Here is a 22,195-nt window from a genome sequence, read left to right as displayed (position 1 = left end):
AAGGGGCAGGGAATGCCTTGATGGTGAGAAAAAGTTAGAGCCGCTACCGGCAGGAAATCTCCTGGACATGACAAAAATCTGTTTCATAAAAAAGAACATATTAAAACTATTTGGCATGTGGGCCCGAATCAAACAGTACAGCATGAAAGTCTGGAGATCACCTAAGGACTGAAAGCAGCGTCCCTTCAAGTCAGGAGTTAGAGTTCCAACAGCTGTCAAGGAATCCTGATCCTTCAAACACTATTAAAGAGGCAGTATAAAAGAGCTCTAAGGAGTGACTGTGGAAGTGGCAGATAAGAGGTTCCTCTATGTTCAGAACACCTGGAATCACTTAAGAGACATCTGTTATCATCTGGGAATCAGAGATTAGAGTACAGGACCACTGGTTTAGGTCAATTCAGAAAAGTATTTCCATTTCTCCACAGCCTGTTCATACAAGTAAGGCCACAGGCCATTGGGCTTTTCATCATAGCTCTACACAAACTCCTTATTATGGCATTTACAAGTATACAATTTCCCTACAAACCAGGGTAAATAAAATGAATAAATCTTAAAATGAAGGGAAAGAGTGAGAATATGAAGAAGACTAAACTATCCTAAACATCACAATATGCCAATTATTCTTAAATACATTATATGTAATTCTCATAATAATGAGAGGATATGAATCAGTTAACTATGTTTTATCTCTAAACTGAAATTTGGAAGTGAAATATCTTGCCCAGAGACACAGAGTTCATTAATAGAAGAGCTGTGATTTGACTTGAGATGTGTGACTTTGCCATTATTCCTTTTCATATAGGGAGGGGAGGTTTTAAAAAAATCACAAAATGATGTCCCTTTATATGAAGCTAGACCAACTGACTTACAAACAAAAACCATCTAAACATACTTCAAAATTAATGTGGTGCTTACTTCGGCAGCACATATACTCAAATTGGAACGATACAGAGAAGATTAGAATGGCCCCTGTGCAAAATTAATGTGTATTATTAGAGATATTCTTGTCTGGCAGACATGCTAGCATTGGTCAAGTAAAGGGAAGACAAAGTAATGGCATTTTATGCTGGACAATATACAGCTAGCTGGGTAGTCTGAGCGGTGGTGATCGGCACTTAACCTTGAACACTTCAAAAAAAGTCATTCTGGCGGCCTGGGACTGGTTGCTGTCCTCTTGCCTGTTAACTGACTCTGCTTCAGTCACAGACACCAGCCCCTGTGGTGAGGTTGGCTGAGAAAGTGTGCAGGTGGCTTCCTTCAGGCCATGCTGTGCACCACCAGGTTGGGGCCAAGGGGTGGGGGCGGCTCTCAGAGCTTTTAAGAGAGCCATGAGTGGCATGAAGCAAGCAGCACAATTTCACATGCCTGAACACTACCATGACTATAAAACAATGGGGAGAATTTGGGGAACAGATAAATTGAAATGGATTCCCTTCTAGGTCTTTTTCCATAAGAGTCCACAGGTTGGTGGTCGGGAACAAACATTTCTCAGTAACAGATTTCACTGACTTCTTAAAAATTATTTTTCACTCACTTCTAAAATGCATTTGATTACCATTTAACTTTTCTGAATTAGCAAGAGAATGAGAATACAAATTGTTACAAAAAGTACCTCTGAGGCTTGAGACCCTGGGTTGACAGCTATCACACTGGCATGATGTTCTAAAACTCACTCCTATGAAAACGGCCTTGGTCAGACCATCCCATAAGGGACTCTGAGCTGCCTACAGACAGAAGGCATAGTTCTTCATTCTTCATTCATTCAGTCACCCAAATAACTTCCTCAACCTACCTAAGTGCCTGAATAAGGTAGATGCTTAATACATGCTTAATCAGTGAGTGAGTAGAATCATTTAGCAAATTACCTAGAGTTGGTTTTTAGATGTTAGGCAGAAAATTTCTGGGTTTAAAATAAGCTAGAACTAAGCTAAAGTACCAGATTCCACAGCCAACAACTACAGGACTAGAGCTCTGGGAAATTCACACTGGATCTTAAATCCACAACAAATGCCCCTTAAGAGTATGACTTGTACTGCTTTGGAGCACTCCAGGGAGCAGCCTCTTTTAGGATAAATATGATCTTGGCTACTACCAAAAGCATAGCAGAGAAAAGCAAATCTTCACATACTCCCTTCACAAAAACACTATAAGCAATTCTCGAGAGTGGTGGGAAGGCACAGCATACGAACAAGGGAAATTACTTTTACACGCATTGTTTTTCAGTTAGCATCTTCACAGATCTCTACTCCTGGGTCAAATTAGATTCAATCAAGTGGAGAATAGACCCATGGACAACACTTACCTTCAAAGAGGAAAGAACACTTATGACGCCCATTTGCTTTTGACGGTTCCCACACAGTGACAGTACTAAGCTCTCATTTTCAGCATTAGCTGAAAGAGTGTTCACAGCCTTAAAAGGGAGAATGGGGGGAGAGGAGGGAGCCTGCCGAGGCATCACAGCTGCCTTGAAAGCTGGAAGACCGCTGTAGTCACAGTCCATCAGTTTCATCCTGTGGTTTTCTTTCATTCTCAGAGCCTATTTAAATTACTAATAATCAGGAAACCTACATGACAAGACATCTATTAAAGACAACTACTAATAAAATCAAAACTAAGTATCAAATCGGATCATGGTAGGACTGGCTCTTGGGTTATAATTTAAGTTTGCATGAAGTACAAACGAACGCAGCGGAGGCACTGCTCTGAAGAACAAAATTAATTGCCTTTGTGAGTTCTCCCAATTCACAAAACTCCTTCAGGGAAGTTACTGCTTTGTTCACAAACAGTAGCCACTTAAAATCCCACATGCTCTTATTATCACATACATTCTTAGTGGGACAGAGGCATGAGGAATAAATGTTTATGTATACTTCTTAAACTATGCCAATATTTTTAAGTGGGCTTATCTTACTGTAATCACATAAGCCATAAATGCAAATGCATAATCTAGTTTTTAAGTCTGATACAAATAACGTGTACTTGGTGAGTGAATTTGGCTACTTTTGACTTCACCTTTTCCTTTTTTTAAAATTTTATTTTATTTTGGTATCATTAATCTACAATTACATGAAGAACATTATGTTTACTAGGCTCCCCCCCTTCACCAAGTCCCCCACACACACCCCTTCACAGTCACTGTCCATCAGCGTAGTAAGATGCTGTAAAATCACTACTTGTCTTCTCTGTGTTGTAGAGCCCGCCCCGTAACCCCTCCACATTATACATGCTAATTGTAATGCCCCCTTTCTTTTTCCCACCCTTATCCCTCCCTTACCACCCATCCTCCCCAGTACCTTTCCCTTTGGTAACTGTTAGTCCATTCGGGGGTTCTGTGATTCTGCTGCTGTTTTGTTCCTTTAGTTTTTCTTTGCTCTTATACTCCACATATGAGTGAAATCATTTGGTACTTGTCTTTCCCCACCTGGTGTATTTCACTGAGCATAATACTCTCTAGCTCCATCCATGTTGTTGCAAATGGTAGGATTTCTTTTCTTCTTATGGCTGAATAATATTCCATTGTGTATATGTACCACATCTTCTTTATCCATTCATCTACTGATGGACACTTAGGTTGCTTCCATTTCTTGGCTATTGTAAATAGTGCTGCGATAAACATAGGGGTGCATCTGTCTTTTTCAAACTGGGCTGCTGCATTCTTAGGGTAAATTCCTAGAAGTGGAATTCCTGGGTCAAATGGTATTTCTATTTTAAGCATTTTGAGGAACCTCCATACTGCTTTCCACAATGGTTGAACTAATTTACATTCCCACCAACAGTGTAGGAGGGTTCACCTTTCTCCACAATCTCGCCAACATTTGTTGCTGTTTGTCTTTTGGATGGTGGTAATCCTTACTGGTGTGAGGTGATATCTCATTGTGGTTTTAATTTGCATTTCTCTGAGGACAAGTGATGTGGAGCATCTTTTCATGTGCCTGTTGGCCATCTGGATTTCTTCTTTAGAGAACTGTCTATTCAGCTCCTCTGCCCATTTTTTAATTGGATTATTTACTTTTTGTTTGTTGAGGTGTGTGAGCTCTTTATATATTTTGGATGTCAACCCATTATCGGATCTGTCATTTATGAATATATTCTCCCATACTGTAGGATACCTTTTTATTCTATTGATGGTGGCCTTTGCTGTACAGAAGCTTTCCAGGTTGATATAGTCCCACCTGCTCATTTTTGCTTTTGTTTCCCTTGTCAGGGGAGATATGTTCATGAAGAAGTCACTCATGTTTATGTCCGTGAGATTTTTGCCTATGTTTTTTTCTAAGAGTTTAATGGTTTCATGACTTAAATTCAGGTCTTTGATCCATTTCAAATTTACTTTTGTGTATGGGGTTGGACAGTGTGACCCAGTTTCATTCTCTTACATGTAGCTGTCCAGTTTTGCCAGCACCACCTGTTGAAGAGACTGTCATTTCCCCATTGTATGTCCATGGCTCTTTTATCATATATTAATTGACCATATATGTTTGGGTTAATGTTTGGATTCTCTATTCTGTTCCACTGGTCTGTGGTTCTGTTCTTGTGCCAGTACCAAATTGTCTTGATTACTGTGACTTTGTAGTAGAGCTTGAAGTTGGGGAGCAAGATCCCCCCTACTTTATTCTTCCTTCTCAGGATTGTTTTAGCTATTTGGGGTCTCTGGTGGTTCCATATGAATTTTTGAACTTTTTGTTCCAGTTCATTGAAGAATGCTGTTGGTAATTTGATAGGGATTGCATTGAATCTGTATACTGCTTTGGGCAGGATGGCCATTTTGGCGATATTAATTCTTCCTAGCTAGGAGCATGGGATGACTTCCCATTTGTTAGTGTCCTCTTTAATTTCTCTTAAGAGTATCTTGTAGTTTTCAGGGTATAGGTCTTTCAGTTCCTTGGTTAGGTTTATTCCTAGGTATTTTATTCTTTTTGATGCCATTGTGGATGGAATTGTTTTCCTGATTTCTCTTTCTATTAGTTCATTGTTAGTGTATGGGAAAGCCACAGATTTCTGTGTGTTAATTTTGTATCCTGCAACTTTGCTGAATTCAGATATAAGTTCTAGTAGTTTTGGAGTGGAGTCTTTAGCGTTTTTTATGTACAATATCATGTCATCTGCAAATAGTGACAGTTTGACTTCTTCTTTACCAATCTGGATTCCTTGTATTTCTTTGTTTTGTCTAATTGCCGTGGCTAGGACCTCCAGTACTAACTTGAATAACAGCGGGGAGAGTGGGCATCCCTGTCTTGTTCCTGATCTCAGAGGAAAAGCTTTCAGCCTCTCGCTGTTCAGTATGATGTTAGCTGTGGGTTTATCATATTATATTGAGGCACTTGCCCTCTATGCCCATTTTGTTGAGAGTTTTTATCATGAATGGATGTTGAATTTTGTCGAATGCTTTTTCAGCATCTATGGAGATGATCATGTGGTTCTTGTCCCTCTTTTTGTTGATATTTTCAAATGTTGTACCATCCTTGCATCCCTGGGATGAATCCCACTTGGTCATGGTGTATGATCCTTTTGATGTATTTTTGAATTCAGTTTGCTAATATTTTGTTCAGTATTTTTGCATCTATGTTCATCAGGGATATTGGTCTGTAGTTTTCTTTTTTGGTGGGTCTTTGCCTGATTTTGGTATTAGGGTGATGTTGGCTTCATAGTATAAGTTTGGGAGTATTCCCTCCTCTTCTATTTTTTGGAAAACTTTAAGGAGAATGGGTATCACCTTTTCCTTTTGCCTGCCAAAGTACCTATCTAAAATATACCAAGGAGTACAGTCATATTGTAGCCTAAAATGCAATGCTTGGTGGCATTATACACAAAATTTAATTGGGAGACCACCAGATTAGCCAAGTGACCCAGATAGTACTCTCACATCTGATAACCTTGGACTAGTCACATCCTCTCTGGGCCTTACTGATAAACTGAGGAATAAAGGATATGATACTAAGCATGGCTGTGAATTTCATGAGAATGGAGTTTCTTCTCACTCACAATAGTTCCAATATGTGTTTGCTAAGAAAAATGAATGGAGTCCATACTATGGTCAAGTTCTGACTGCCGATGTATATAGAGCAACTCATTTAATCCCTATAACAATCCTGTGAGGGGAATGACTGTCTCCATCTCACAGGTAAGGAAAGATAGCTCAAAAAGAAAGCCAACTGTGCAAGATCACACAGCTGCCAGGTGGAGTGGGTATTCCCACCTAGGTTTAACACCAAAACCTAAACTGCTTCTAATAATAGAAAAATAAGTATTTCTGTGAAATGAAATTATTTTATTTATACTGCACATGTCCCAAACTATCTCAGTCCATTCAAGAATAGAGGATATATCATTTTTCATTCCTAAACCCTATTTTAATTTAGGACTTTTACACCTTGTTTACATTGATGTAATTTTAAACAACTTAGTAGACAGAGCATTGCAGGAGCCCTCGATAGTCTCCAGGAGGTTCCCTCTGGATATTCCACTTCCTCAGAGCTTTTGCCAGAGTACATAGCTTATTCCCCACCATTCCAACTCATCACTTACATGCCAACCACTGTGTTGTTGGAATGGCCCCTATCCCTCTGCACGTACAATCCAAGTTTTTGCAAAGCAGCTACAAAGGCAATTTTGGAAACCTACAACTCTTAACAACTCTCCCATCTGGTTTTCACACTGGCTCCTTCCTCCATAAGCCCACGGAAGTCACAGTCGGCTCCTGGTTTCTGGGAAGCTAGTTGTCTTTTCATCTTGCTGGGTGTATGTTACGTATGTCTGTCAGCAAATTGGGAAATGGCCTCCATCCTGACAGATACATTTTGTAAAGCCTTAAAAGCACATACACTAATGTGAAGAGAAAAAGGAAATTCTCTGGTTTTGGATTCTGGCTATTTGCTCTTTACGGCTTATGTGTCAAGGGAATGGGATTTCCCAGGTAGAGGTACTAATGTAAAATGCATTAGTGTTAAGGTGGGGGCTCCCAATCCACCCAGGGCCAAAGGGTTAATACAAAATGACAGAATTTAATGACTGCTATTACGGTTACCAGGCAACCAAGAGAAGGTGTGCCATAAAGGCCTAATTAATGAATGAGGTAGCAAGACTTTCTGTTAAGTTGGTAAGCAGTTCACAGTTCACCATTGGTTGGCTTTGCCCAGATGGTAATACTCTTAAGCTTTCTTAGCTCCACTGAGCAGCAGCAAAATAATGTGATTATAGTTGCAGCTCTGGCTAAAGTCCTGACATCCTTTCCATACTGGGGGCAATTTCTCAAGTCAGTTGAAACAAGAGTCTCCGACAAAGATTCACGTTGAGGATTACGTGTTTGCATTTGCATTCTCATACATTCCAGGTCCAGAGGGACACTGGAAAGATTATTTTCTGGGCATTCTTTTGCTGCAGTAACATTAAGAGAGTCACAGCCTGGGGCAAAAACTGACTTGCCATAGGAATTAGAGGCTTTGTTGGAAAAACATTCTTTTGGAAGGAGAGCCCAGATGATAGTAACAAAAGACTACAATCAGTGTCTACACCTTACCGAGGTCTGTACTAGTGTCTTTCATTCATTATCTTTAGTAGCCCTGTGAAGGAGACATCACCACTCTCAGTTTTCTCAGAGACTCAGTACCCTGCTCGGCGTTACACACACACTGCGAGCATGCAGCTGAGCTAGAGTCAAACTGTGTCCAGACTCCTGGGCCCTTTCTCTCTACACTGCACCAGGCTGCCACTGCTGTGGTTGACAATTATGATGACATCTGCCCCCAGAGAGTACTTGCTAGGTAGGTGTCAAAACACAGCTGGCACATAATAGCTGTTATTTCCTATAACAAATGAGATTTTGGTGGTATTATTAATCCCTGTTTTAAAGAGAAGGAAAAAGCAGCCCAGGTAAGTATTTGCCCAAAGTCATTAATCTGGTGAATGAGGAAAGCAACACTGAAACTCAATGCCATGGATTCAAGCCTGCCCTCCTTTCACTGTGCCACACTGTCTCAGCAACTACCACCACTCAGCTGGCTGTGATTCAACTCTCATCCTGAAAATGGACAGCATATTCAGTTACTGTTCCCTCCATACCATGATCATCAAGTAAATATGGGAACTTTTAGTTGGAGGGTGTACCTTCTACTTCAAAATGTAGTTCAAAATCACCACATATTCAAACAGGGAAAGGTCCCTGAGAGCAGGTAGAGTGGACTGGCAAGAGAAGAAAAAAGGTTTCCTTCACCCCAACCCTTATCTAAGTCTAAAACAGAGAAAACAAGAGAGGATGGGGGGACAGAAGAGGCAGCTGTCTCAGATGGCCTGAGCTCCAAGGGAAAATATTCTTATTCTTTAATGGAGAAAGGTCTGCACATGCTGAGGGGCCAAGGGTGGGGGGGGGGGGAGAGAGGGGATAAGAACAAAGGTAAAAAGAAGAGGAAGAAAGATTGGTCTGAGAATAATTAAAGTATTCTCATTAATGGGCCTGCAACTTCAAATGTCATCAAAGCAGAGGACCCAGCTCAGTCTAGCAAAAGATCGGAACTGCCCCTCCAATTCTGTTAGTCACCCACATACAGTCTTTTTAGTAGGCCCAGCAACAAGTACAAATGCTCACTTTTCTGACTACAAGGACTATTTAAAATACATTCAAACTCTTTCCAGACTAATCTTAGCAGAATTAACTTTATCTTTTTTTTTTAATAGTTTGGTCCATGACTATTTACCACTGATTCTTGCTTATTATTGGCAAGTTTTAAAATCCAAGATTGGCTTCCTTATATATTGCCTTCCAATATATGTGCGGGTTGCCTCGGTCCTATGGGTTGTGAGTATACATTTAGGAACACAAACAATACTAGTTTAAGCAAAATGAAATCAGAAGACTAAACCAGCCACCTTTGCCCAAAAGAAATGGCAGTTATTCATTCAACAAACATCCAATGAGCATTTAAAAGGCAAAACGCTAGGGATTTAACTACAAAAAACAGGACTTTCAGATTATCAGATTTCAAGACTTTCAGATTATAAAGTATACTTTCTAAGTGTATAACTAAGAACTGTCTTTTGCCTTAGACTGCAAGCTTACTTACTCACTGTCTCCCAACTCAACTCTTCCCTTCCTTCTTTGCCCTAACACAGATCCCCACAGCTTCTCTCCTGACCTATAACTCACTCCTCCAAGCTGGAACCAAAATGATTTTCTTACCCACAAATCTGATTGTGTCACTCCCTTACTTAAGATTCTCCAGGTCACTCTTCACTGACTTCAGGTTCAAGTCCAAAAGCCACAACATGGCATGTGAGGTCCTTGCTCTCTGGTCCTGCAGAGCCACTCTGATCCATGCACACTGCATGACTTGCCACTCTGCAGAGCCACCACGCTCCCTTGGTTCTGGGCCCCTGCCTCTGCTATCCAATTCTGCTCCTCCCAGGTAGCCTTCTTACCTGCCCTTTCGGTCTCACCTCACTTCCTACTACCCTTGGGGCTTTGCTCCTTTATATACCTACCACAAAAACACCTCATCTCTATATGGCCTGCTTCACAGAATGCAGTAAATGAACCAACGTTTGCTGAATGAATGAATGGACTATAACTAACACTAATCATATCCTAGAACAATCTCTCTTTGCTGCCCTGACTGTTAAAAAAGAAAATTCCAAATTCTCCTTGCTTCCTTGCTTCTTCTTCTCAAAGGCACTGAACTAGTCTAACCTCTGTAGTCTTAGCAGTTGATGCTCACTCCCATTTTTAAAGTCAGTTGAGTTGCTCCAATTAAGCTACACTTCTCAGTCTAACCCTAGAGTGAAAATTGAGAGCCACAATATAAAACAAGCACCACTCATTCGAGGAGAATGAAGAGAGGGAGGATCCAGATCACACATGGAACATCTAATCAACTTCTAAAACCACACACACCTAAATTTTCCTAATGAGACTTTGGTATGAATTTCATCCTTTAGTGGTACTGAAAAATAAACACTGCATTCTCAATGCTGGCCCCTGGCCAAATCTGTCTTCAACTCTAGCACTGAGAGTTAACCACCTGGAGTGAGGGGGAGGAGACGGAGCAAAAGGGAGAAAGGGGAGAGAAGACAGAGGAGCATAAAATTGCAAAAATATTCACTGAGCCAACTTCAGAAAAGCCCAGTTGATTTAAAATGAAAGCTAAGATGCAGACAGGAGGTGGCAGCATGGACTTGAGCTCTGAGCATCAAAATGTCTGGCCAGGACTCCCCAGTCTTTTCTCCAAGGCTGTGCCACAGAAGCCAGATCATAACCTCTCTGGGCACAGGTCTGTCCTCTAAATAAGGGAGGAGCAACTCACCTTTCTTAGTCTAATGAATATATCTGAGAATAAAAGAATAAGATGATTAGCAATTCCTAAAAGAATCAAGCTATAAAAAAAAAACTATCCCAAAGTTCTCTGATAGCTGATATCAAATTGTCAAATCTGAACTTGCACTTTATTTTGAGTAATACTCTAAATGGGCTTCTAATGACTCAAAACCATGAAACTTTCAAACTGGCTCAAAAGCCATTAACAAAGGCATCCTCAGGAAAATTCCTAGCAAAGACAGATTCAGAGGAAACTTTTACTCAATTTTGAAATCCCATGTTCAATGAGTTCTAAGTTAATAGTAAAATGTCCCTGCAGTTGTAGTGCCATTCAGAGAGCAATGACACAAATTATGCCCCAAGCCGCACTAATTGTTAAAGCTTTGGATATAGCTAAAAATTCAGAAGTTAAATATGAAACTTCTTCATGACCCTCATTGCATTTTTGCTTAAAAAGTTTCAATATTAGTAGTATAATTGTGAGTTAAATGCTAAAATTCAGCAACATTCAGAGACAGAATTTACAAAGCCTTTTAAGACACTTAAAAGCTGAATGGCTCAGGTCTTTGATGTGACTGAATGCTTTGCAAACCAACTTGAGAACAAGTTTTCTTCACTCCAGTATGCAAAGGCAGCTGCCCATGACTACAGGTTCTAGAGAGTGATTTGGAAGCCTTTTAGCATCACACTCCTCAAAATTCAAACCTTGGTTTGTGTCTGTCTCTATAGGTCATTGTTGGCCAGATGGAAAATATTAAGGAAAAGATAATACAACGAATCCGGCGGGCTGTGGTACACAGTTGCAAGGCCCCAGTTAAGCACAAGCAGATCTGCAGGCGGGCCCTGCTCAGCTACAAGCAGAGCACTGGCGCATCCTCCCTCTGCCCAGCAGCAGGAGGGCCCCAGGCCAGCTGAGAGCAGCCACTATGCCAAACAGATTGTGTGAGTCTCACTGCTTGGATGCTTCCAGAGAAAGAGGGAGAATCGATGGGCTCCTTTGTAAACAACTTCTTGTGCTTTCAGGCTGTGGCTGACTTCAAAGGTGGCATAACTTAATCCTGTCACAAATTATGCCATGGAAGTCTTGAGGCAGTTTTCTTCCTGAGGAAATACCTATGTGGTCACTTATAAACTGGATTCTAACAGGTAAACAGCAAAAGACAAAATAAAAAACAAGTACAGCTTTTAGCAAGAAAAACTACACAAATGTAATTTCTACTCACAATTTTTCAGTAAAATCTTGCTGAATAGTACTGAATACAGAGCTTAAATATCAAAGTTTGTGTTGCCATGACATTTCTTATATGTCCATCTCCATTAACAGGTGCTCACAGTAATGATGCACCCTCAAATATCTATTAAATAGAACATTTTAATTTCTAATAATGACTAAACTTTATTGAAAGCTTAGTCTAAAGAATGCATTCTTCTTAAGACTTTACAGGAACTGAATTTCTGGAAACAAACATTTTTACCAAGAAAAGCTCTCACTAAGAAATAACGTAAGGTAGGTGTTATCATCATTATGCTCTTTACACAAAGGCCTAGGATAATTCAATAATAAGTTGCCTAAGATTTAAGCCAACTCTCGCTACAAATCCAGATTCTTCCATGACTCCGTGTATCATCTGAATGAACTTTAGCCATTGGCTAAAGTTTCCAATAGGCACTAGACCATGAAGCCCTTGAAGACATGGATAGGGCTTCATTCACAGCTGCACCCTCAGGACCCAGCACAAAGCATGAAAGAATGAATGAAGAGAGTAGAAGGACCCAGCTTCTACCAGCTGCCCATATGCAAGCAGCCATGATAGGTACTTGGGTGGTTCTTGACATCTAGGAAAAAACTGTGTAAAGAAGAGATCTTCAATACGGATTTTTAACCTAGGATCAAAGAAGGGGTTCAGTTAAAACATTTAGTATCTATTACATTTTCCAGGACATCCAAAGACATATTTTGGAGATAGTTTCTGGGGTTTTTGTAACATTCTCAAAGGATTCCCATCACCCAAAAAAATAAACTCCATGAGGTAATAAAATTGGAGAAGACCCTCTTGGAGAGGAGAGTGGGGAAGACCAAGGATTCTGGTGGTCAAGGGCCTATGTTCAACTCATGCCCTCCAAGCAGCTTTTGAACCTTTGTCAGGTCCCTGTCACACTGAAGCTCAGTGTTGTTATCAGCAATTTATACAGTTGTCATCAGAATTAAAAGGGATACTGAATATTAAAAGTATAAGTCATGATAGCTTATCTCTACCTGGCTGCACTCTAAGTATGTATGGTATACAACAATAAAACATAAGCAGGAGATAGTATAGAGCCACTGAAGGAACTACAATGAAGGTAAAAGCTGCTACTATTTTCCCAGAAACTATTTTCTTATTTAGTTGTCTAAGAATAAAAATGCACAAAATGTCATCGCTTTTCACAGTGTCCACTAAAGAGCCTCATTTTTATTAAGCTAGAAGTTAATATCTATGCTTTAAACTAGATTTTCTTAAGTAAAATAAGTTGACTTGTATTCTCATATGCAAAGCAAAACAAAAGAAATTCTAAAATGCTGAGAGGGCACCTGTTGAAAGAAGGAAACATGGATTCTGTCTCAAAACTAATCTACCTTTAAACATCCATTCATGATAAAAACTCTCAACAAAATGGGTATAGAGAGCAAGTACCTCAACATAATAAAGGCCATATAAGACAAACCCACAGCCAACATCATACTTAACAGTGAGAAGCTGAAAGCTTTTCCTTTAAGATCAGGAACAAGACAAGGATGCCCGCTTTCCCCACTTTAATTCAACATAGTTCTGGAGGTCCTAGCCACAGCAATCAGACAACACAAAGAAATAAAAGGCATCCAGATTGGTAAGGAAGAAGTCAAACTGTCACTGTCTGCAAATGACATGATATCGTACACAAAAAACCCTAAAGAATCCACTCCAAAACTACTAGAACTAATATCTGAATTCAGCAAAGTTGCGGGATACAAAATTAATACACAGAAATCTGTTGCATTCCTATACATTAATGATGAACTAGCAAAAAGAGAAATCAGGAAAACAATTTCATTCGCAATTGCATCAAAAAGAATAAAATACCCAGGAATACACCTAACCAAGGAAGTGAAAGAACTATCCCCTGAAAACTATAAGACACTACTAAGAGAAATTAAAGAGGACATGAATAAATGGAAATTCATCCCATGCTCGTGGCTAGGAAGAATTAATATTGTCAAAATGGCCACCCTGCCCAAACCAATCTACCGATTCAGTGCAATCCCTATCAAAATACCAACAGCATTCTCCAACAAACTGGAACAAATAGTTCTAAAATTCATATGGAACCAAAAAAGACCCTGAATAGACAAAGCAATCCTGAGAAGGAAAAATAAAGCTGGGAGGAATCTCACTTCCGAACTTCAATGAAGCTCTGCTACAAAGCTCTCATTAAGACAATTTGGTACCGGCACAAGAACAGACCCATAGACCAGTGGAACAAAATAGAGAGTCCAGATATTAACCCCAGCATATATGGTCAATTAATATATGATAAAGGAGCCATGGACATGCAATGGAGAAATGACAGCCTCTTCAACAGCTGGTGTTGGCAAAACTGGACAGCTACATGTAAGAGAATGAAATTGGATTACTGTCCAATTCCATACATAAAAGTAAACTCAAAATGGATCAAAGACCTGAATGTAACTCATGAAACCATAAAACTCTTAGAAAAAAACATAGGCAAAACTTTCTTGAATATGAACATGTCTCCACAGACAAGGGAAACAAAAGCAAAAATGAACAAGTGGGACTATATCAAACTAAAAAGCTTTTGTACAGCAACGGACACTATCAGCAGAACAAAAAGGCATCCTACAGTATGGGAGAATATATTCATAAATGACATATCCGATATGGGGTTGACATCCAAAATATACAAAGAGCGCATGCACCTCAACAAACAAAAAGCAAATAATCCAATTAAAAAATGGTCAGAGTAGCTGAACAGACACTTCTCCAAAGAAGAAATTCAGATGGCCAACAGGCACATGAAAACATGCTCCACATTGCTAATCAGAGAAATGCAAATTAAAACCACATCCTAACCTCACACCACTTAAGATGGCTACCATCCAAAAGACAAACAGTAATAAATGTTGGTGAGGATATGGAGAAAGGGGAACCCTCCTACACTGCTGGTGGGAATGTAAATTAGTTCAACCATTGTGGAAAGCAGTATGGAGGTTCCTCAAAAAAACTCAAAATACAAATATCATTTGACCAAGGAATTCCACTCCTAGGAATTTACCCTAAGAATGCAGGAGCCCAGTTTGAAAAAGACATATGCACCCCTATGTGTATCGCAGCACTATTTACAATAGCCAAGAAATGGAAGCAACCTAAGTGTCCATCAGTAGATGAATGGATAAAGAAGTGGTACATATACACAATGGAATATTATTCAGCCATAAGAAGAAAACAAATCCTACCATTTGCAACAACATGGATGGAGCTAGAGGGCATTATGCTTGTGAAATAATCCAGGTGGAGAAAGACAAGTATCAAATGATTTCACTCATCTGTGGAGTATAAGAACAAAGAAAAACTGAAGGAACAAAACAGCAGCAGAATCACAGAACCCAAGAATGGACTAACAGTTACCAAAGAGAATGGGTCTGAGTAGTGTGGGTGGGAAGGGAGTGACAAGGGCTAAAGGGAGCATTATGATTAGCACACATAATAATATGGGAGGGGGGGGTGCACAGGGAAGGCAGTATAGCACAGAGAAGTCAAGTAGTGACTTCTTCAGCATCTTACTATGCTGATGGAAAGTGACTGTAATGGGGGGACTTGATAATGGGGGGAATCTAGAAACCACAATGCTGCTCTTGTAATTGTATATTGGAAGGGAAGGGGAGGGGAGGGGGAAGGGAAGTGGAAGGGGGAAGGAGGGGGAGGGGAGGGGGAGGGAGGGAAGGGAAAAGGAAAGAGAGGAAAAGGAAAGAAAGAAAAGAAAAGAGAGAGAGAGAGAGAGAGAGAGAGAAAGGGAAAGGGAAGGAAAATAAAGAAAAATGAATCCACCTATACAGAGAAGCGCCCTTTCAGATCCTCCCAGATGTATCCCTTTAAGTTGTCTACTTTGACATCATAATTACAAAAATGGTGCAAGGGCAGTGAGATCACAAACAGATAAAGACTCAAAGAAGAACAAACATCAAGATACAACTTTTACTTGCTAAAAATCTTAAATGATAGGAAAATACCATCAGAAAGCAAAGATTGTAAGTTAGAGTGAAAGAAATGGAAAACTAATATTTGATTTTTTAACTGTACTGTTTACATTAGTATACAAACACACACGCACAATAAGGAAAGAAACATTTATGTATAAACCTAACAAAGAAAGTGTGGAATCTGTATACTGAAAACCACAAAACATCAAAGAAATAAATAGAAAAAGTCCTAAATAGATGGAGAGATGTACTACATTCATGGATCAAAAGACTCAAATACTATTAAAATGTCAAGTTTCCCAAAACTGATCTTATACATTCAACCCAATATTCATCAAAATCCCAGTAGGATTTTCACAGATATCAAATGCCATGGAACTAGAAAAGCATAATTTATGTAGTAGGGCCAAAAACTAAAATAGCAAACACAATTTTGAGAAGGAACTCATGCTATTTGATTTCAAGACATACTATAAAGCTTTAGTAATCAAGACAGTGTAGTATTGATAGACACAGACCAGTACAGGAGCACAGGGTTCAGAAACAGACCCACACAACTGTAGTCAATTTTTGACAAAAATGCAAAGGCAATTTAATGGAGAAAAGATGGACTTTTCAACAAATGGCACTGGAACAACTATAAATCCATATACAAAGAAAAAAAAATCTCAACCTCATACCTTAAAAAAAATTAACTCAAATGGATCATAGACCTAAATGTAAATATAAAACTATAAATGTTCCAAAAGAAAACATAGGAGAAAATCTTTGTAGCCTTCAGTTAGGCAAACAGTTTCGAGATACGACACCAAAGCATGATCCACAAAAGAAAAGACTGATTTATGTTAGAGTTTATCAAAATTAAACCTTTTGTTCTGTGAAAAAAAAAAACACTGTTAAGAGAATGAACACACACACACCACAGACTTGGAGAAAATATCTGCAAATCATATAACTTACAAAAGATTTGTATCAAGAATACTTAGAAAACTCTTAAAACTCAATAACGAAACTAACAAATCAATTTTTTAAATGGGCAAAAGATTTGAACAGACACTTTACCAAAAATGATACACAGATGGCAAGTAAGCACATAAATAGATGCTCAAAATCACCAGTCAATAGGGAGATGCAAATTAAAGCCACAACAGATCCCACTAACACCTAACAGAATAGCTACGATAAGAAAATACTGAAAATACCAAATGCTGGTGAATATGTGGAGCAATTGGAACTGTCACGCATTGCTGGTAGAAATGCAAAATGATACAGCCACTTTGGGAAACAGTTTGGCAGTTTCTTGTCATGTTGAATATATACTCAGCATATGACCCAGCAATCCCACTCCTAGATATTTACCCCAGAGAAACAAAAGCTTGTGTTCACACACACAAAAGAAAACCTGTATGCAAATGTTTACAACAGTTTTATTCATAATTGCAAAAACTGGAAACGACCCAAATGTCTTTCAGTGATGAATGGAAAACAAACTGTGGTTACATCCATACAATGGAATATCTACTCAATAATAAAAAGGAATGAGTCACTGATACACACATCATGGAAGAATCTCAAATGCTTCTGCTATGTGAAAGTTCCCAAAAGGTACAGATCATATAATTGTATTTTTTTGGCATTTGAGAAAAGGCAAAACTATAGGGATCTGTTCTAGAGAACAGATCTGTTATCAGGTGTTGGAAATAGGAGGAGGGTGTCACTACAGAGGGGCAGCACAAGGAAATTTGGGGGGAGTTATGGAACCATATTTTCACTGCAGTAGTAGATATATGACTCAATGCATTTGTCAAAACTCATAAAACTGTACAAAAGTGAATTTTACTGTAAATGAAAAATAGAATTAAAAATTCACATTATCTCTTAATTTTGAAAAAGAAATATACTTAAACTTTTCTAATATACTTATTTAACTGCGTTTGTTTAGGAGTGCATGCTCTGGAATAAGAAGAACCCTGTCTCCTTTAGATGTATCACTTCAGGTAAGCTACTTAATCTCTGCTAAGTCTCAGTTTCTTCATCCACACCATTTGGACCATAAGGCTCCTAAGGTTATTATGAGAATTAAATGAAGGAATGCTTGGAAAGCACTCAGCAAATAGTAAGCATTTAATAAATATGGGCTGTTATTAAATTTTTATGCATATTTTAGCAAGTTTTTTTTAAGTTATGAAAATGAAGGATGTTACTTTCACCCTAAAACCAGAACTACCTTTAAGATTACAATGTGCTAAGATTATAATGTGATACCTGAAACCAATATAATTCTACTATTCAGAGGAAACTGTTTGTTTAAAACACACAGATGACTAACCATTTGCATAATCATCTCATACCCTGTGCTTTCCTTAGCAGAGCCCAGTATTACAACTGATTATTTAATTATGCATTTGCCTTCAGACCCTAATCCATGTGAAGATGGGAAACGTTTATGTCTTATATATTGCTGCATCCCGAGTGTCTACAGAGGAGTACCAGCACCTGGAGAAGCCCAATAAATGTCTCCTTAACCTAAGTCAGTAAGACAGGAAGTAGGGGTTGGGGGCAGCATAAAAGTATGGGAGGAATATGGATTTTAGACTCAGATGAAATAGTTCAAATACTGACAATATTCGTTAATAACTAATATTAACTTGTCAAGTAGAAGCCATTCTCCAAGGCTCTCTTTCCCCCTCTACAAAATGAAGGTAATGTTTCCCCTGCAGGGCTGTTGTCAAGACTGAATGAGATAATGTATGTGAACGTACTGAGCTCCCAGTTTCCTAAACATGACGGTATTCTACTATGGCAAATTTTTGTCTCATTGTCTTGTATTAACACGTCCCAAGAGAAAGCTTGGAAACAAAGCTTGAGAAAACCAAAAAAAAAAGCCATATTTGATTTTTGGTCACGAGGTAAAACTTGTATGGGGATCAATTTCTACAAAGCAGTGTTATATGTTATTATCTGACCCTCATAACAATCTTCTGAGGGCTTATGATAGTTTTCATTATATAGAATGGAAAACAAGTCCAGAAAAACTAGGATATGGAGATGTAGCAGGAAAAACAAGAGCTCGGACTTGAACCTTGTGAGTTTCTATTCTGGGCATTCTTCCCCCAGGGGAATCAAGGAACATATCAAAGGACACATCCATCCCAAGCAGTACTCACGAGCTGATAAAATTAAAATGACTCCAATTTCTACTATGCCCACTTCTAGATGCTCTAAACCTGTTCATCCAGGGGGGAATACGTAATTACCATTCACAGAGTTCCTACTATTTATCAGGCACTCTGCCAATTTGCAAATATTGTCCCACACAACACTTTGAGGTGGATCCTTACATCTGAATTTCGGAGAAGGAAAAAAAAAGCTTAGTTTTAGTAGGACAGGTAACTTAAAGATCATAAGCTGGCAAGTGGGGGATTGGAAAGCAAACCCAAACCTGGCCAACTCCCAAGTGCCTGTTTGTTCCACTGTACAGCAGTGCTCACTTTCAAAAACTCTGTGGTGCTCCGGGGCTTTTTAAATTCTCAAAGAAGCTAGCTTCATGATTTCTTCACATCACCCTCATTGCACATGTAACACTCAGTATTAGTTGCCTGAACTTCTAGAAATTAGCCTCTCAAAAGTGTTAAGATATATTTCCTTTTAAGAAGTTTTTATTATTAACCAAGAATTCTGAATTCCCAAAACAATATCTATCTACACATTGCTGCACATTGCTGACATCTGGGCCAGAAAAATCATTGAAGAAAGTAAGACTGTACCTTCTCTACAAATGTACTCATATCTGGGCATGTAGTTCTGATAAGAAGTAAAATTCCTTCTCATAATTACATACCAATAGCAATTTTGTCTTTATTGAGGCTAAGGCACAAATAAATGAAAAGGTCTTCAGCAAGTGTTTGAGAACAGATGACCTGTAAGAGCCATACCGTGAGCTTGGAATGGCTAACATTATCACCCCCATTTTACAGAAAGAGAAAAATTCAGCAACTGATTCAAAGTCAGCCAGTCCATGAGTCTCTGAGTGGGATCTCGATCAAAGGTCTCTCCTCTCCTAATCAAGTGCCTCTTCTCTTACCACATCAGGGTTCCAGGCTAGCTCATGTTATAATGTTACAAGGAAAAAGTCCCTTGACCTCTGTCTTTTCCAGGGACAGCTATTAGGTAAAAGACAGTAACATCATAAAGCCACTGTCTCTAACTACTTTAAAGAATAGGTGAGGTCTCATATTCACTGTTCCAGCAGAAAGTGACAAAAATGCTAACAACCAAATGCAATTTTAGAAGTTTTTAAATACTGCCATGCATTAGCAATACTACACTAAAACTTCTATAAATCCTCTGATCATGCAACTCAAACACATGCATGGGAATAAGGAAAGAATAGTCCAAGAAATATGAACTACAGCAATAAAGCCATAGTGAGCTCCCTGGAATTTAGTAACATGATTTGAATTTAAAACCATGCACACACAGAATATTTGAGTCTTAAGGAACATTGGCAACTATCTAGTCTTAATTCTCATATTACAGATGAGGTTGATACAGATCAGCCACCTTACCAATGTCACATGGCATGTTAGCAATACATACACATTACATACAGAATTTGAACCCAGGTCAGAAAACTAACCTTTCCTATACACTACACTGCTGTCAATGAAGGCTACCTTAACTGATTAACTACTGAAACACTGTTGAGGGTATTGATCTTAAGGTTATATAGAACATCAATGTAATTTATTTTTAAAGACATTTTTAAGACAAGCAAAAATTTCATTAAAGCCAGTGAGGTGAGCTAAATGAGTGCAGTGGTTTATCCTGACTGAGTTGGAATTTTTATTATGCTAGGTTAGAATTACTGTTGGCATCTAATATAGAAAACATTCTAAATTTTTCAAATTTAACCTTGAACTGAACTCAGTCCTGAAAAAGCAGCTGAACATACAGTTAAGTAGTTTAAATTAAACTTACTAAGAAAACCTAATTCTATTTGGAAGAACATAACGGAAGCAAAAATTTTCTTGTGCACCCCCTCATCTGTAAATAGTATTATACGACAATGGGATGTTCCTTCTCCCACCACCAAGAGGAAATTACAAACTCCATTCTCTTCAGAGGGCTTAGCAGCCATTGGTAGTACTTCAAAGAAGGCAAACAATGGGTTGGTATAAATCATGAGCAACTCTCATCCTTTGAAAATATTTTAAAAAACAAATATACCTGAATTCCAAGAGAGTAAACAGACTGCCATTTATAAGTGTTATTAAAGTTTTGCGTTTCACCTTCTAAGCTATTATGTAACCAAAAAAATACAAATATCCTCCTGGGAAATTTATGTAAGAAAATCCTTTTGAAGACTGTATAAAAACAACCACTAGCTTAAATGGCCCTACCTGAGAAAACTTCCTAGAAGAATGAGAAATTGAAATAAGAGGAACAGCACCAAGAATGTAAAACACTGAACACAGTTATCATTTATCAGGGGACTAGTAACCAGGATTTGTTAAAGAGGACTTCAAGATTAAAAGCAAAAATGAAATTAAATTTAAAACATATTTAAACTAATCTATATGTTTGTTTGTTATACCCACAGGATCTCAAAAAGTGTCATTAAATATAACTTACAACCCTGAATAATTGCTGATTCTCCTTTCACAAAGTAAAAACCTGAAGATAAGTAATCATCACAAAGCTGCACATTGCTGACATCTGGGCCAGATTACATCAAACACTGCATTCCTGTTCAACACAGCACAAAAGAATTAAAAAATGTTCCCAATTTAAACATGTCCCCAGAGCCATAAAGAAAGAAAAACTGCCGAGTCAACAGCTTCTGGGTTTATGCGTGCATGCATGGGGTGGGGGTTTGTTTTTGTTTGCTTGCTTGCTTTTCAGTTTTTACTTCGTGCATTTTTAGTACATCTATATGCTTTTCTCTTCCGCCACTCACCATTCATCGGCTATGTAATACTCCAAAATCTTGCACTCCGAATTCCTGTTGGAACAAGCCTCATACCCTAAAGTGCCAAAAGAATTGGCTACTGGTACAGAAACTATTTGAAGAGCATCAGCAACTTCTGTTTAAGGCTATTGTTTTATAGTTAAATGCCATTCAGAGCAACTTGAACCAGACCTTCCTACTATCAAAGAGAGTAATTCACTGGGTTGCCTGGGATTTGGCTGGCAGGCCATCCTAATATTTATCTGGAGACAACCTTCACCTTTGGCTAGAAAATACTAACACAGAGCTTGAAATTGACCAAAGTAAGGAACTTAAGTACTGTGCAAAAGAATCTGGACCTGTTGCAGCTATTACTCAAATGACAGAACCTGCAATACTTTGTTACAACACGTTCCTGTGTGTGCATGTGCACACAAACATACCAAAGCAGCTAAAAACTGCTAAAAACATGTAGTATGGTGTTTAGCTAGAATATAACATTCCAGTCTTTACTCCAACCTAGAAATGTTTCAAAAAATAAACTGAAGGACATAACCAGTTGTCCTCCATAATCTCAAGAAGTCTATTCAACTGCTCTGATTTCAGTGTTACTTTTCATTAGCAAAAGGTAGGTAAAAGGGGATTTGTGGAATTTTCAGAACTGACTTAAGAATTTTTATGCAATTACCTTATAGATGACACTAGACCA

At 38.6% G+C, this 22,195-nt stretch overlaps 1 protein-coding gene and 1 pseudogene across 12 annotated transcripts in view; one reads left to right on the top strand and one right to left on the bottom strand.

Moving 5' to 3' along the window:
* Nucleotides 1-22,195, bottom strand: part of DENND1A (DENN domain containing 1A) — a 538,445-nt gene that overhangs the window by 290,420 nt on the left and 225,830 nt on the right. The gene's annotated exons all lie outside the window — the stretch shown is intronic.
* Nucleotides 908-1,008, top strand: LOC118970502 (U6 spliceosomal RNA; annotated as a pseudogene).

This window comes from Manis javanica, chromosome 2 (genome assembly GCF_040802235.1).
Source record: "Manis javanica isolate MJ-LG chromosome 2, MJ_LKY, whole genome shotgun sequence".
NCBI classification, from domain to species: domain Eukaryota; kingdom Metazoa; phylum Chordata; class Mammalia; order Pholidota; family Manidae; genus Manis; species Manis javanica.
This window is presented reverse-complemented; position numbering and strand designations above follow the sequence as displayed.